The sequence below is a fragment of the Rana temporaria genome, chromosome 3 (genome assembly GCF_905171775.1).
Source record: "Rana temporaria chromosome 3, aRanTem1.1, whole genome shotgun sequence".
NCBI classification, from domain to species: Eukaryota; Metazoa; Chordata; class Amphibia; order Anura; family Ranidae; genus Rana; species Rana temporaria.
The window spans coordinates 222527708-222544424 of NC_053491.1; positions in this window are offsets into that span (position 1 = coordinate 222527708).

Consider the following 16717-nt stretch of genomic DNA (forward strand, 5'->3'; position numbering starts at 1 on the left):
CTACTTACATCAGGGTCCCCAGAAAGCCTCCATTACATTAGGGTCCCCAGAGAACCTCCCCTTACTTTAGTGTCCCCAGAGAACCTCCCCTTACATTAGTGTCTCCAGAGAGCCTCCCCTCCTACATTAGTGTCCCAAGAAAGTCCCTCCTTACATCAGGGTCCTCAGACAGCCTCCCCTCTTACATTAGTGTCCCCAGAGAGCCCCTTCCTTACATCAGGGTCCCCAGAGAGCCCCCCTTACATTAGTGTCCCCAGAGAGCCTCCCCTCTCACAGTAGTGTCCCCAGAGAGTCTCCTTCTACATCAGGGCCCCCAGAGAGTCTCCCCATACATTAGGGCCCCCAGAGAGTCTCCCCCTACATCAGGGTCTCCAGAGAGCCCCCCCTACACCAGGGTCCCCAGAGAGCCCCCCTACACCAGGGTCCCCAGAGAGCCCCCCCCAAAATCAGGGTCCCCAGAGAGTCTCCCCCTACATCAGGGTCCCCAGAGAGCCCCCCTTACACCAGGATCCCCAGAGAGCCTCCCCTTTTACATTAGTGTCCCCAGAGAGTCTCCCCTCTTACATTAGTGTCCCCAGAGAGTCCCCCTTACACCAGGGTCCCCAGAGAGTCTCCCCTTACATCAGGGTCCCCAGAGAGCCCCCCTTACACCAGGGTCCCCAGAGAGTCTCCTCTTACACCAGGGTCCCCAGAAAGTCTCCCCCTACATCAGGGTCCCCAGAGAGTCTCCCGCTACATCAGGGCCCCCAGAGAGCCCCCCTCTTACATTAGTGTCCCCAGAGGCCCCCTTCCTTACATTAGTGTCCCCAGAAGCCCCCTTCCTTACATTAGTGTCCCCAGAAGCCCCCCTCTTACATTAGTGTCCCCAGAGGCCCCCCTCTTACATTAGTGTCCCCAGAGGCCCCCCTCTTACATTAGTGTCCCCAGAAGCCCCCCCCTCTTACATTAGTGTCCCCAGAGGCCCCCCTCTTATATTAGTGTCCCCAGAGGCCCCGCCTCTTACATTAGTGTCCCCCCTCTTACATTAGTGTCCCCAGAGGCCCCCCTCTTACATTAGTGTCCCCAGAAGCCCCCCTCTTACATTAGTGTCCCCAGAAGCCCCCCCTTACATTAGTGTCCCCAGAGGCCCCCCTCTTACATTAGTGTCCCCAGAGGCCCCGCCTCTTACTTAGTGTCCCCCCTCTTACATTAGTGTCCCCAGAGGCCCCCCTCTTACATTAGTGTCCCCAGAAGCCCCCCTCTTACATTAGTGTCCCCAGAAGCCCCCCCTTACATTAGTGTCCCCAGAGGCCCCCCTCTTACATTAGTGTCCCCAGAAGCCCCCCCTTACATTAGTGTCCCCAGAGGCCCCCCTCTTACATTAGTGTCCCCAGAAGCCCCCCTCTTAGATTAGTGTCCCCAGAAGCCCCCCCTTACATTAGTGTCCCCAGAAGCCCCCTCTTACATTAGTGTCCCCAGAAGCCCCCCCTCTTACATTAGTGTCCCCAGAAGCCCCCCTCTTAGATTAGTGTCCCCAGAAGCCCCCCCTTACATTAGTGTCCCCAGAAGCCCCCCCTTACATTAGTGTCCCCAGAGGCCCCCCTCTTACATTAGTGTCCCCAGAGGCCCCCCTCTTACATCAGTGTAAGAGTGTCCCCAAACAGCTGACTCCCCCTTGCAGAGGTTCCCCTGTACCTGGCTGGTGAAGGTGGCGATCGGCAGCTCTATGGTGTCCACAGGCAGGGGGATCTCACTGGGGCTTGTAGTTCTATCTCCGAATCATGTATACAGCAGAGGGGGAGGGGCATCAACAACAGTGTGCAAGCAGAGTGAAAGTGAAACTGATACCTGCCTGGGTCAGAGGCCCCTCCCCCTCTCCTCTGTATACACTGATACTCGAGTACTACAAGCCCCAAAGAGATCCCGCTGCCCACACAGGCACCATAGAGCTGCCAATCGCTGCCTTCCACATCTCCCCACTGCACTCTAAACGGCCAGCCAGAGGTGCAGGGGGAGATGCCGGGTCTTGGGGGGGTTGCTGCGATGCCGCCCCTGCATCTACTGCCTTGTCGGCACCCGATCCCCGCAGCGGAACGGCTCCTCACACTGGCAGGCGGTGGGTGGGCCCCTCACACGGGCGGCGGGCGGGCCCCCCCGGACTACAGGGCCCAGTCGCAACGGCGACTGCTGCGACTATGAAAATTCCGCCACTGCATTTAAGGCTTGGTAATAAATTCAATCTAGGGGTTCAACAACTTCTCAAAGTAGCATTGTTCATCCTTAAGGATGCTAGCTAATTTTTCATATGCCATGATCCAGGTTATTTTGTGTTTGGCTACTGTAAAAGTCAAGAACTGAGAATGTGTGGATATACCCTGGATTGGGTTACTGAGCAGTATGTACTGAGGTAGTTAAGGAACCCATATATTAGTGACTTTAAAGATAACATTCAACATTTCTTTTTTTTTTAAATCCAACAAAAGTTTTATTTAGTTTGCAGAGGTACAAGGCATACAGAATCCCCTCGACATGTCGGGGACATAAACACAAAGTAGAGATAAAAATCAAGGCCATACTAACATGTACAGATATAGCAATCCCAATCTGGAGGTAAATCCCCCCCCCGCCATCACTCCGGACAGAGCTCTCGTGGCATCCGCTCCCATTCCAAGTCTCACCCAACATTAATACCCAGCAACCTATCCATCACCAAGTCCACCGGGGCTAGGCCTGGTACATCCAGCCACTTTGCCCATAGCTTCTCAAACTTGTGGGCATTGCCCCTGTGTTGGTATACCAGTTTCTCCATCCTCATCGTTGTCCCAATGTTGGCGATCCACTCAGCACGGGTCGGGGGAGCCTCAGCCCTCCAATGAACCATGATGAGTTTCCTCGCCTGGAACAACACCCTGTGAATCACTTCCCTGTCCACCTCCTCCCATTCGTACTCCTCCAGAGCCCCCAAGAGACATGCCCTCGGGTCCTGTGGAAGAGCCACGCCAAATGTTGAGTTAATGGTACTCACTACTCCTGCCCAATAAGTGTGGAGTTTGGGACATCTCCATAGCATATGAATCAAATCTCCATGGTCTCTCTTACAACGTGTACAAGTAGGGTCAAGTTGCGGGTTCATCTTACTAAGTCTGTGCGGGGTGTAATAGGTACGTAACAGGATATACAACTGGGTGAGCCTTTGTGATACATTCAAGGAGCACTTGCCCACCGCCTGAAAAATCTCCTCCCACTGTTCCCCATCCAACTCTCCTGCAACCGCTTCCCACCTCTCTCTTATCCTCAGGGGATGCTGCTTCATCACATATTGCAACAGAATGGTATAGCACTGGGAGATAAAGCCTTTCGACGTCTCAGCATCCCCCAAAAGATCAAAAGCAGGAGTAGGCGACAGGCACCACTCAGAAGAGCGACCCTGCGCCACCACTGCATGCCTCAGCTGTAGATATGAGAAGTACATTGACTGCGGCAAGCCAAACTCCTCTCGCAACGCAGGGAACGTACGTAGCACTCCATTACGGAATATGTGTGTAACCCCATATCTTTTCCATCTGGTCCCCGATTGCAACTTGGCCAGTTCAGTGTAGGTGCCATTTTGCCATATTGGACTGTATTTCGTGTATCCTTCCGCATTCTGAACATATTTAACCTTGTTCCATACCTTCTGGGTTAGACTAAAAGTGGGGTATTTCTTATGTGGTTTAGCAAAGGCCTGTGCCTCCAGCGCCTCAGGAATCGGACTTCTGCCCACGGTGTGCTCCAGGAGTTTCTGAGCAGAGGATCGCACCGCCGGCCGAAACATACCGACCAGCTGCTGCATCTGGGCCGCCAGATAGTATAGCCAGGGGTTTGGCAATGCCAATCCCCCACTATCCTTAGGTCTCTGTAAGTGCTCTAATTTGATCCTAGGAGCCCCGTCTCTCCAGATGAGGCCGCGAAAGATACTATTAACCGTGCGAAAAACTTTCAAGGGGATGACCATGGGGGTGTTATGGAGGAAGTATAATAGCTGTGGCATAAGTATCATCTTGATTAAATTCACTCGGCCTGCAACCGATAGCAGCAGGGCCTTCCAAGTTTTAACTTTGTCCCTAAACCGTAGTAACAGGGGGGATATATTGAGATGAATGAAGTCCCGTGGCTGAGCCGTGATCTGTACCCCTAGGTACTTAAAGGAGGGAGTAATGGGAATAGGGCACAAGGGATTAATTACCTGCGTGTTATCACCGTCCAACAAAAGCAAGGCCGACTTTGACCAGTTAATAAGTAAACCAGAAAATCGGCCAAACTCTGTGATCGCTACCATAGCCTCTCTAAGGGAGGTGTCCGTATCTCCCAACAAAAGGAGGGTATCATCCGCATATAACATCACCTTTTCCTGCTCGTCTCCATAGCAGAAACCGGTGATGCGAGGGTTGGCTCTGATACTAATGGCCAGCGGTTCGATAGCCAAAGCAAAGAGGAGGGGGGACAGGGGGCACCCCTGCCGAGTACCCCTCCTCAGTGCAAAGCTCCCTGACAGGGAGCCAAACGTCCTTATTGCCGCCTGTGGCTGGCAGTATAGCAAACGCACCCAGGAAATGTAAACAGGCCGAACCCAAATTTCTGTAACACCGTCCAGAGGTAGTTCCAATCTATACTATCAAACGCCTTTGTGGCGTCTAGGGATAGTAGCGCCCTACTGCCCATATTGTCCGCCCGTGCCTGCATATTAAGGAACAGCCTCCTAAGATTGACCGCCGTGGATTTATTGGGCATGAAACCAGCCTGGTCTCCATGCACAATTGAAGTTATCACCCCATTCAGCCGCATGGCCAGCACCTTAGCCAGTATCTTGATGTCACTTTGCAATAAGGAAATGGGGCGGTACGCACCTGGGTCTACAGGGTCTTTGCCTGGCTTAAGTAGCAGGACTATGTTAGCCTTAGTCATGGACGGGGGTAAATTCCCCTTTTCCCTGGCCTTGTTAAAGACCTTCAGTAATTGGGGGAGTAATACTTCAGAGTACTGCTTGTACACCTCCATGGGCAGCCCGTCCTCCCCCGGGGCCTTGCAGTTAGGGAAAGCGCCGACTGCCCCCACCATTTCCTCCACTGTGATTGGCTTATCCAGCAAAGTACGCTGGCCAGCAGTCAGTTCTGGGAAGGCCAGTTGGGCTAGGTATAGCTCTAGATCACCCTGAGTGTATGCCGTGCCTGAGCTGTACAGGGTCTCATAGAAACCCGCCAGTTCCTGCATAATTTGTTCTGGTTGTGAAACTAATCCTCCAGAACTAGATCTTATGGCCCCTATAGCCGGCGATCGTTGGTGGGAGTTCGCAATCCGCGCCAATATACGGCCGGTTTTCTCACCCTCCTCAAAGAACGCCTGCTTTGCAAAAAAGCGTTTTTTCTCAGCTGACGAGGAGAAGTTGCTGGTAGGCCGACTGAGCGGCCTGCCAGGTGTCCCTGGTCGAATCAGAAGGATCCGCTATGTAAGCCCTCTCCATGTCCTGAACCCTGTTCTCCACATCAATCAATAAAGCTGCAGAGGCCTTTTTAACCCCATTCACTTCCCTGCTGAGTATGCCTCGAAAATGCGCCTTGAAGGCGTCCCAGTGTTCCACCTCCACTGCCATCCCTGCACCCGCTGCAAAGTACCCCCGTACCTCCTCCAATATCTCCCCATGTGAACGGATGAGCTGTAACCAAAACGCATTCAATTTCCATGGTGCCTTAACTAAGCTCCCCTGCGGAGCCACCAAGAGCTGTACCACTAGAGCTGAGTGATCCGACACGCTGCGGGGCCTGTGTGACAGGTCCGCTATCAGCGGAAGCATGCTCAGATTACCCACCCCCAAATCAATCCTGGACAGACAGCCGTGAGTCTTTGAAAAGCACGTAAACTGTCTGCCTCCTGGGTTACGGTGTCTCCAGACGTCCACCCAGCCCACCTCTTGTAACAACCGCGCCAGGGGAGTACTCCTAGCAGAGGGTCTAGGGGCCGGATGTCTATCCGCCACCTGATCCAAACAGCAATTGAAATCTCCCAACACGAGCAGCGGAGCATCCGGCCTGCCATCCAAAAAAGAAAGGAGGAGCCGGAGCACCGCTGCCGTGAAGGGCGGGGGAATGTAAACGCATGCTATAACACAGATTAAGGTACCGATTTTACAGTGGACAAATACATAGCGGCCCTCTGGATCTATGACACTTGTAATCTCCTGAAAATCCACTGCATTATGCACCAGTACACTCACCCCCCTCGAAAAGGAGGTGTGTGTAGAGTGATAAGCCTTACCCACCCATGCGTATTTCAGGAAGCACACGGTCTCCGCCGTTAAGTGAGTCTCCTGAAAGCAGATCACCCCTGGCAAATACTTCTTCAAGCACATAAACAGCATTGTACGTTTTAGTGGTGAATGCATACCCCTCACGTTCCATGAAACAATAGGCACCTTAGCCATGAGAGTCCTCCACTAAAATCATATAGCTATACATTGGTGAGCATAAATACATATTCTGGACCCTTGACTGGGAAGGCAGACACATCCTCAGGACTGTCCACATCTGCATACTACCTTGCAAAAGGGCCGAAGGCCTAAGTCTCGTGCGATGTACCTCTTTCCACGGATGGTAACTGAAAAGATGAAAGAAATTAGTGTAACCTTTGGACCAAACGGGCCCCAAATATCCACGTACCACCAACAGGGCGGTTCCAACTCTTTTTGCGACCACTGGTCGACTATCACTGTTCGCATTAACCATCAGCATAGCACACTTTTTGTTGAGAGCATCTCTCCTCACATCTTGCTGCCACTTATCATGTCCCCGGTCAAGAGGGAAAAGAAAGAACCAAAAAAAACCAGAAAGAATTTTTATATTTGGAGCACAAAAGTCTGAAAAGGGAAATCAATAGGTAGAAAGTAGGGGCTCCCCCCTAAACAGGATCAACTCAGACATTCTCTCATTTGTGCAAGATAGGTGCCCGAAGGCAAACAACAAACCTCCCACCCCAGTCTCAGGGCTCACTCTCCTTCCTCCTGCGCTCGTCTTTGTAAGGATTGTTCATTACGATCCAGCCATGACATGGCCTTCTTAGCGGATTAAAAAAATTGGGCTTGGCCCCTGACCACTACTCTGAGCTTCGCAGGGTAGAGCATGGCGTAGGGAAGTTGCAGGTTTCGCAGCCGTCGCTTCACATCAAGGAATTTCGCCCTGCGCCTCTGTACCTCCTGTGAGAAATCCGGATAGAAGGACACCCGCACTCCATTATGTTGAATATTTGCTCGTTCCCGAGCCTGGCGGAGCACTGCCTCCCTGTCACGGTAATGAAGTAGTTTAGCCAGGATGGATCTGGGGGGGCCCCCCTGTTGCGGTGGGCGCGAAGGGACTCTGTGGGCCCGTTCCACCGCAAAGAACGGTGACAGTGTTTTTTTGCCAAAAAGTTCCAGTAGCCAGTTCTCTACAAACGTGGTGGGGTCCTTGCCCTCCACCCTCTCCGGTAGGCCCACTATGCGGACGTTATTTCGTCTGAGACGGTTCTCCATATCTTCTACGCGGTCATAAGCCTCCCTTGCCATCTGCAAAGCAGCCCTGGTGTCCTGGGCCATGGGGTGCATCTGGTCCTCCACCTCACTGACCCTGCTTTCCACCGCCGTGGTGCGTTCGCGGATTTTTTGCATATCCTGCCGCAGCAGGCCAAACTGTTCCTTAATGGTGTCAACAGAGGCAGTGCATTTGTTCACAGCCTGTAATATGTCCGCCAGCGTGGGCTGCACTGCAGTCGCGGCCTGTAGTGTATCGGCCTGGTCACCATCCGGCCTGGAGCCGGCCTGATCCCCATCCACCTCCTCTCCCCAATGCAGCTGTGCAGTATCTTCCTGCATAGCAGGCCCGGCCTGGTGTGTGTCCCCAGAGCGGGACAGTTGTTCCTGCCCCCCAGCCCCCGACAGTTTTTGGGCATAATAAAGCATGTCCTTAGGGGGGTCTTTGCCCGAGGCCTTGACCTGCTTACTGTGCTTGGGCCCCGATTTCTCCGCTCCACGAGGCGTCCCCTTCACAGCCAGCGCGGCGGCGCCATCTTGGATCTCCGGCCCTGCGGTCTCTCCTTGTCCTTTGCGGGTCATCCCCCTGGTACAGAGCGCCGGTGGTGGTACCGCTGTGATCCCGGTGTCGTCAGCTGCCAGCATAGGGTGGTTTCGGATCGAAATTTTGGCCGGGGGAGGATCGGTACCGGATCACCGCTGGGAGCTGTGAGAGATGCGTCCTCTCACATGCCTGTCCTGGCCACGCCCCCAACATTCAACATTTCTAAAATGTTCTGATCCCCACTGGACGTGTATCATAGATCCCTGGAGTTCGCATACCCTGAAATGCTAGGGAGAAGAACTTGGATACATTTCAGCAAGCCTAGTAGGTACCAAATACCATCTGAACATAACTCTAAAGTTGGCTTCAATAGGATATACATTCAAAATACCACAAAGACTTTACAGCATGAGAATGGCAAGTATCAATATCGTTGGCCACACCTACCTCCGATTCCCAAGTCGTCATATATGATAGTTTGGTCTGGCATTTTATTAGCACTAAGCAAATAGTTGATATACCCCCTCTCTGACCCCTGGCTTGACTACGTTACCTCTCATAAGCTGTCAGCACAGGTTGCTCTTTATTTACCAAAGTGAATGATAGAGTATATAAAGTAATGTAATTAGTGGAACTTGATATGCTCAGATGGTGGTAACTTGAGTGTTTCTAAACAATATATTAAAGAGACTGGGCCTTGAGCAGTGAAAAATTACTCTATGAGATATACAGTCGGGATCGAAAGTTTGGGCACCCCAGGTAAAAATTTGCTATCTTCTTATAGCCTTCTCCAGCTTTGTGAGCGTCTACTATTTTCCGTTCTCTAGACAACTGCTTAGAAGAACCCATTGTGCTGATTGTTGGGGCAAGGTCAGATGAGTCTGGGCATTTAAAACCTTTGAGATTGACTTCACCTGGTCTTCCCAGACGATGATTGAGAACAATCCATGACACTGGCAGGTCTCAGCTTTGCAAAGGGTGCAGTACAAGATATTAACTCTGCAGGGTGCCCAAACTTTTGTAGACGCCATTTTTTTGTTTTCTGTAATCTTGAAAGTGTAAATGATGGAAATAAAATCTAACTTTTTTTGACATATTATAAGAATGTCTAATCTGTAATTCGATGCCTTTTGGAGATTTTTCCATCTTTCCTTGGCTTCGTTAAGCACATTAATACAAATTTTTACCTGGGGTGCCCAAACTTTCGATCCCCACTGTAGGCCCTTGTCTCACCACCATCTAAAGCCTCATACACACGATCAGTCCATTCAATGAGAACGGACCGATGGACCGTTTTCATCGGTTAACCGATGAAGTTGACTGATGGTCCGTCACGCTTACACATCATTGGTGAAAAAAACGATCGGGTCAGAACGCGGTGACGTAAAACACAACGACGTGCTGAAAAAAACGAAGTTTAATGCTTCCAAGCATGCGTCGACTTGATTCTGAGCATGCGTGGATTTTTAACCGATGGTTGTGCCTACTAACGATCGGTTTTGACCTATCGCTTAGGAATCCATCGGTTAAATTTAAAGCAAGTTGGCTTTTTTTTTAACCGATGGTTAAATAACCTATGGGGCCCACACACGATCGGTTTTGACCGATGAAAAGGGTCCATCAGACCGTTGTCCTCTGTTTAACCTATCGTGTGTATGAGGCCTTAAGCTTTGTAAAGACAGTACCAGAGCAAAAAATAGGATTCTAAACAGAGGAGCTAAGGGTGTATAGGGAGAAATAATAGGAAAAAATATAAATCGCGCTACCTCAAACACCCTGCTTGCTAGACACAGGCGTGTGCAAGTGGGTGATCTACAGTGATAAAAAGTGAAGAAGGCGGCTGCTATGTTAAGAGCGACCTCTGATGGCCACTAGGGTGCAGCATGCAGCCACCTCAAAATCCCACACCAGTGATGGTGATAGTAATATACAAGTAAAACAAAAAAGATAAAAAATATTAATAATATAACAGACACTAGATCAAAAGGACATTGCCTAAATATGAACTTTGGCTATAAATGAGTTAATAGTCCAAAATATTGACAGCAAAAAGTCAGTTTAAACAGCAGATAGTGTGTCCAACACCCGTGCATCTGTGTCACATTACAGATTGGTTGTAAATGTGTCCAAAGGAAAACGTGATATCTCCTCCACCAAACTTATAAAATGGCTTCTTACCGAATTCCCATGATCCCTTATTACAGGGGATCACAAACAGCATATAATAGGTCCCAATCTCACAGTTTCGGATATACGGTCCTGTTGGATCTTGTTCCTCAAGAAAATTTCAGCAGTAACATTGTCCACCATGCATGTAAGAAACAATCACGATGAGCTGCTGTTGTGGTTGTTCCTGAGTGCAAAGTTAGAAGCGCTGCTTTGTGGTAGTTCTACTACTGTAGATGTTAATGACCGTTTCTCTTCTCTCTTGTAGAGATGTCGGAATGACCACAAGATATTGTAAAAATTAGACAGCAGGCAAACAGCCAAAACCACTCTGGAGACTGTTAAGTATTTTCTAAATTTTGGTTTTCTGCTTCATGTCTTAAAGTGGGAATCCACGACCTCCAATCACAGATGATATTCAAATGTAGTTAATTTGACAAATCCAATGAGACTCAAGACAGGCAATACGTGTTATTGACTTTGTTGGCTTGTTGAACCAAGCCTTAAGATGTATTATCGGACTTGTTTACAGAGCGCAGATCTGTGATCACGTGACCCGCCGTCTTTCTCCTCTCTCGCAGGACAGCTGCAGCGCTGTGTAAACTGACAGTGCTATATAAGTACCAGATGCAGAGTGCCAGGCTCAAACCTCCGATTCACATGGTGCAAGTCTGAGGCCCCATACACACCATAGAATCTATCCGCAGATAAATCCCATCAAATGGGTTTCTGCGGATAGATTCTATGGTGTGTACACTCCGTCGGATATTTATCCGCGGATAAATCTCCCCTGGGATGGATTTCCAGCAGATGGATATTTGCTGACATGCTCAACAAATCCATCTGCTGGAATCCATTCCAACGGATGGATCCGCTCGTTTGTACAGACTTACCGGATCCATCCGTCCAAAGGGATTCCCCGCACGCGTCGTAATGATTTGACGCATGCGTGGAATTCCTTATATGACAGCGTCGCGCCCGTCGCCGCGTCATAATAGCGGCGACGGCGCGACACGTCATCGGCAGAGGATTTCAGCGCGGATTTCAATGCGATGGTGTGTACACGCCATCGCATAGAAATCTTCTGAAATCCTCGAGAGGATTTATCCGCGGATACGGTCCGCTGGACCGTATCTGCGGATAAATCCTCTCGTGTGTATGGGGCCTGAGAATGGAAGAGCTGACAATCAGCAGAAATAATAGCCTTTGTATGGCATAGGGAATCCCATTGGACTAGGGAGTGGGACAGAGTCGGAGATCATCTATGGTAAAACCTAAGAAAGGTACAGCGCTATCCACTCAAGCTTTATACAGAAAAATGCTACACAAACAATATTGTGACAATACTTGTATATGATGCAAACTCTAGTACTACACAAAAATCTGTGATTATTTAAATAAAGTCCACAACAATGAGGGCTCAGTGTAGCGTGCTACTCCCAATCATTCCAAAACAGTGCAAAATATGTATATCATGGAACACAATCCATCTGATGTACTCCAAATTCATGCATTAGTGCACACTCCACATGGCCCCCAACTTCTCCCCCACTCACCAAAGGTGTATGTCTCCTTGGCCAACAAGAGAGTCTAACGTGTGCTAAGTAGCCTCCAAAGGTGGATGGTCCTCATCAGGGCTGCTGTTAGAAATCATGAGGCCCCATACAGCCTACCTGACAGGGCCCCCTTCACCTGGCCGAAAGTGACTAAGGATATAGATTTATTTAGTCCCTTTCTCTGTAGCCTTTAGATGCAGAGATTAATGAATAGGAAGCACTTTGAGGCTTCCTGCTCATTCACAAATGGAAGCGTAGTGAGCAGTTTATTATGCTTCGGTGAAGAATAGACACAAGAGTGATTGATACTGATAGCTCACTGTGTTCATTCAGAAATGAAAGAGGCCAGTAAATTACATATTTACCGGCCCTTTCCCCCACATTCCATCCTGAAACATCCCCCTAAGTAAAAATGTGAATGAGGGGTTAAAAAACCCTGAACCAGCGCAAAGTGGAAAGATAATTAGTAACAACAACTAGAGTAATTAAAGTAATTAAACAGGTGAGTATTGATAAGGAGCAGCACATTGTATAAGAGAAAATAAATTAATAGAAATCAATACTAAATTGATTAAACCGCGCTCCTTCCGTATTAAAGTGCAAACGTGCAAAGTGATTTAAACTAAACACCAACATGATAATACGATAATATGTGTGTAAAAAGTCCAAACACAAAATTAGTTCAATAGTGCAACTAGTGAATGTTCAAACAATGTATCAGAGTCCTCAGACAATGTATTACATTTTTCAGATGTACACAATCTTCAAATACCTGCTGGACAGTAGGTATATTTGACTGAAATTTCTTCCACCACCATCACCTGTCCGCACATCCTACTCACCAGACTTCCATGACCCCTATTACAGGTAGTCATAAAGCGCATATGGGTATATCCAGCAGGAGCTGTACACGATCCCAATGATGATCCCAGCATTTAACCGACCTCCAGGACACTCACACCAAAAGGAATCCAGATTCCCAGGCACCTTCCCAAAACCATTTGAGGAGAGTTGTCCAATGGTTAATGGGAAAAATCTAAAAGAAAGGGCTTCCATAGTAAAGTATGTCACCATTTTATTCAAAAAAACTGATAAAAACAAGGTAAAACAGCAAATGCTTGCAGCTTAAAAATTCATGTGCATGGAGACGCCGTGGTGCGTTCCAGCTGCGCTTAAAAAAAATGTGGAAATGACATATCACAATCAAGCACCCTACCGGTTTCGCTGGTGCACACCAACATCTTCATGGGTCATGTGATCATGAACGTCAGGTCCGCTTTTATACAAGTCCGCCCATTAGGGGATGTTCATTGCGGATCAATCCTTCCATAATGCTCAATAAAATGTTGCAAAAACATACCAAATCTATAAAAGACCTTAAAATAAAAAATATATTCACTAAATTATTATGAATTTCAGAACCATTTCAACACTGTTGAGCTCCTGCAGCCTTTTTTGTGTCTGAAAAGACTGAAATTATAAAATCCCACCATCTTGTGGACAAACAACAAATAGCAGGGAACAGGAAATTGAGAGATATTATTTTTTAGAGCGATATTTAAAAAAAAAAGCAGCTGCCGGCAGGAGAGGAGGGAAGCCAGAAGTGCTGCGGGGGAAAGGGGCACACAGGAGGGCCCGGACAGCAGATGGATGGGGTGCATGTGTTAGATCCAATCCCCCTGCAGTGAAGCCAGAGGTAGAAAGAAGAGGAGAAGCTGGCAGTGCTACAAGGGAAGGCAGAATAGGATTGGTGTCTGCAATAAGGCAGTACAGCTGGACCTCCTGCTTAGCAGATACCCGGGCCCCGTTTTTAAATTGATGGGGTCCGGCCCAGTACAGTAGGGCTGGCTGTACTGCCCTATCAGCGGCCCTGGTTCTGATGGTCTCAATGAGCTTCAACGCTGTCACATAAGAGGATACAATTACTCATATTCCAAGCAGAGGGGAACATAATAGGCACAGAAAAAGAGAGGAAAACTTTCTATAGTGAAGTTCTGTTTATTGAATATAAAATATAAAAGCCAGTGCATTTACAACTGTCCTCGAACCAAGTCGGTCCCTGGTTTTGTCCCCGGATTGGATTTGAACAGGGGCTGGGGCAATTTCAAAGACAGTCAGTGCAGAATTAAAAAAAAAAATTCTGAATTACAGAATTACATTATTCCGCTCCTACTAGCATAGGGGGGTGTATTTTTTTCCATTAGCTGTGCCCCTTTCTGATGATCATGTGCTGGTCGGAGCGGAGGGAATATTTCTTCAGTTTCGGGTGCATGCCCATTCCGCTCCGCTCGCAGGTTCTTCTGCCTTGGCTCAAATCCTGGCCAGCCGCCTTCCAGCTTATCTCCTCATCTTCCCTGGCGGAGTGATCTTCCTCCGTTCCCCACCCAGTAGTAGCCGGGGCTTGACAGGCTGTGCGGCGGGGGCAACGGGCGGAGAGTCGCTGATTGCCGCCATTACTAGTAAAAAAAAAAAGATGACCCCGGATTTCATTTTAAAAATCTGGTCACCTTAGGAGCCATCTGGCATGTGCTCCAAAGGTCAGGATTTACCATCTACTTGATGTCCCACCCAATGCCTTACATGGAGTATACACAGGCTGGGATCCCAAGCAGAATACAAAGAAAACTGGCCACATTGAGATGGATGTACTTCCATGCCTGGTCAGATTGAAACAGGAAAGCAGGGGTACTGGAAAGACCACCAGGTATTGCACTCAATAGGAAGCAATAATTCAAAGAGAACAGGATACTTTTTTTTATACAAGTACATGGTATAACAGACACATATCAGGAATATGAAATGTTGGGGTAACACGCTTTAACCACTTAAGGACCATCTCACGACTTTTTACATCAGAATGGCACGGACAGGCATAAGTACGTACAGGTACGCCCCCTTTAAGATGCCGCCGTGTGGTGGCGCACCGAAGGTGGCGTCCTTGCGACCCTGGCGCCTTCTCTGTGAGTCTGACTGCGGGTCCCGCGGACTCGATCGTCGCGGGGATACCCGCGATCGTCTCACGGAGAGATAGAGCGGGGAGATGCTTATGTAAACAAGCATCTCCCCGCTCTGCCTAGTGACAATGCACACCTCCCAACTTTTTTGAGATGGGAATGAGGGACACCTATCAGCAAAAGTATGCAGGCATAGGACACACCCCATACCACACCCCCTTAAAGGAGATTTGTTAAAAAAAAACAAGATAGTTAAACCCACAAGTGCTTTTTTTTTACCAATACTATTTCTTTATATTGGCTTTTGGAACTTACAAATGCAACAATTTAGAAATCAGATGAAAGGTTTAGCGCTGGAAAATACTTTTTGATAGATAAAAAGTGCATTTTATATACATCTATATAGATCTGACCAAAATGAAGGACAAATTAGGAGGAATGAGGGACAGATGGACATTGCTCCAAATCAGGGACAGTCCCTCGAAATCAGGGACAGTTGGGGGCTATGACAGTGATCACCACTTCCTGTAATCGGAAGCGGTGATCACTGTCTTGTCACGTGTAGCCCATCCCCCCTACAGTTAGAAGCACTCATCAGGAAACACTTAACCCCTACAGCGCCACCTAGTGGTTAACCCCTTCACTGCCAGTGTCATTTTCACAGTAATGAGTGCATTTTTATAGCACTGATCGCTTTAAAAATGACAATGGTCCCAAAAATGTGTCAAAAGTGTCCGATGTGTCTGCCATATTGTCGCAGTCACAATAAAAATCGCTGATCGATGCCATTACTAGTAAAAAAAAAATATTAATAAAAATGCCATAAAACTATCCCCTATTTTGTGGACACTATGGGCCAGATTCACAGTTGTAATACGCCGGCGTATCTATTGATACCCCGGTGTATTTTCAAATTTGCCACGTCGTAGCATTGTTTTGAATCCTCAAAACAAGTTACGATGGCATTTGGCTAAGATCCGACAGGCTTACGGCTTCGTACGCCTTCGGATCTTAGGATGCAATACTTCGGCCGCCGCTGGGTGGAGTTTGCGTCGTTTTCCAGCGGCGGGTATGCAAATTAGCTTTTACGGCGATCCACGAAGGTACGCACGTTCGTTACGCCGTCGCTAGTCGTTTTTTCCCGTCGCAAGGTTTGGCCTGCTTTTTCATGGCTTAATTTTAGACAGCCCCTGTTAAAGTATGGCCGTCGTTCCCGCGTCGAATTTAAAATTTTTTTTTTTTTGCGTAAGACGTCCGGGAATACGAAAGTACGTTATGCACGTCACCATTCCAAAACATTACGTCGGGCGACGTCATTTCGCGCAATGCACGTCGGGAAATTTTCACACGGAGCATGCGCAGAACGTTCGGCGCGGGAACGCGCCTAATTTAAATGGTACACGCCCCATTTGAATTAGGCGGGCTTGCGCCGGACGGCTTTACGTTACACCGCCGTAAGTGTACACGCAAGTGCTTGGTGAATCAGGCACTTGCGCTGAAAACTTGCGTCGGTGTAACGTAAAGACAATACGTTACGCCGCCGCATTTGTACCTGAATCTGGCCCTATAACTTTTGCGCAAACCAATCAATAAACGCTTATTGCGATTCTTTTTACCAAAAATATGTGGAAGAATACGTATCGGCCTAAACTGAGGAAAAAAAGTTTTTTTAATATATTTTTTGGGGATATTTATTCAAGCAAAAATTAAAAAATATTGCATTTTTTTCAAAATTGGCACTCTATTTTTGTTTATAATGCAAAAAAACACAGAGGTGATCAAATACCACCAAAAGAAAGCTCTATTTGTGGGGGAAAAAAGGACGTCAATATTGTTTGGGAGCCAAGTAGTACGACCGCACAATTGTCAGTTAAAGCGACACAGTGCCAAATCGCAAAGAGTGGCCTGGTCTTTGACCAGCGAAATGGTGCGGGCTGAAGTGGTTAAACTAAAAAATGTGTCAAAAATTCAAAGTATAGTA